The 1321-nt window shown below is 48.4% G+C and overlaps 1 pseudogene; it reads left to right on the forward strand.

The window, feature by feature from the left end:
- The first annotated feature begins 359 nt into the window (after positions 1-359).
- LOC136646719 (5S ribosomal RNA) lies at positions 360-478 on the forward strand (annotated as a pseudogene).
- The last annotated feature ends 843 nt before the right edge of the window (positions 479-1321 follow it).

The raw sequence follows: 1321 nt of genomic DNA on the forward strand, positions 1-1321 counted from the left end.
ATGACAGTCAATGGGACTTACTCCTGGGTAAGTGCGGGTACGATTGCAGCCTAGGATTGTTAAAAAATTTCCTGCTTGATTATGTCACTTCCAGTCATGACATCACTTCTGGTGGGTCCTGGCAGATTCTCATACTAAAAAGTGGGTCCCGGTGCTAAATGTGTGAGAACCACTGAGTTAGAGTATTGGATTTGGTCCAGGAAGCCCTATGCTCAAATCCTCACTCATTCATTCAGCTTACTGGGTGACTAGGGGTCATGCACTATCTGTCAGACTAACCTACTCTGCAGTGCAGTTGTGAGAGGAAAAAATGGGCGAGAGGAGCCATGAACACTGCCCGGAGCTCCTTGGAGGAGAGGCAATATACCACTGTTACCCTGCTCATGCCCAATCTCATCTGATCTTGGAAGCTAAGCAGGGTCCGGCCCAGTTAGTACTTGGATGGGAGACCGCCTGGGAATACTGGGTGCTGTAGGCTTATACCATAGTCTTTCAAGACTGAAGGTTGCCAACCAATATACAAATGCGAGAAATAAATACAAACATAAAGCACTGAGAAAGGAAGAGGAAACTATTAAAGATATAGAAGCCTTGCCAGGAACAAGAAACCATGGAAACCGTTTTCCAGCCTGCAACTCATCTCGTTCCGACAAGTTGCTGTTGGAATCCAAAGGGCAGCATGCCGGCAGAATGCCTTTCCTGTCTGTCTGTTTTATGACTGCTTTAAGGGCTGACAGGTGGTGGGATTCTACCCCAGTTGCCTACACAGAGTGACTGCCTGCATATTCATTGTGACATAATCAGATGCAAATATGCACTGAAGACCACTCACTCCTCTTTTGACCTTCACTTCTGGAAGAGATATCACCTGGCTGACAGGTGCTGATAAGCTTGCCGCATCCACTTTAATAATTCAGCGGAGAGTTCTGCTCTCCAAATCCAGCTGTGCTAGGTTTATCAATCCACATCCAAGCCTGATGAGGTAACAAAAGTGCATCTCGCACACCAGCATCTTGTCCCATGTGCTGCTTTGGCTTTGTCTGATCTGGAATGCTGGCATCTATTAGGGCATAAAATTCCTCTTTGGAGAGTGTCACGATTATATAGGTACCAAAGCTCAGTTTGTTGGGTGACCTGGCAAGACCTAAGCAGTAGTGGACCTCCCCAGTCCCATGCCCTGGGGAAAGGTCTGCGATGGCACCTCCTGCGGAATATTGCCACCCCCCCATGCTCAAATCCGCCCCCTCCCCCCACTTACCTGGTGCACACAGGTAAGTTGCACGACTCTAGGACATGTTGGGGAAGCCTCCTGAAGGTTCCC

Source organism: Tiliqua scincoides, chromosome 3, assembly GCF_035046505.1.
Source record: "Tiliqua scincoides isolate rTilSci1 chromosome 3, rTilSci1.hap2, whole genome shotgun sequence".
NCBI classification, from domain to species: Eukaryota; Metazoa; Chordata; class Lepidosauria; order Squamata; family Scincidae; genus Tiliqua; species Tiliqua scincoides.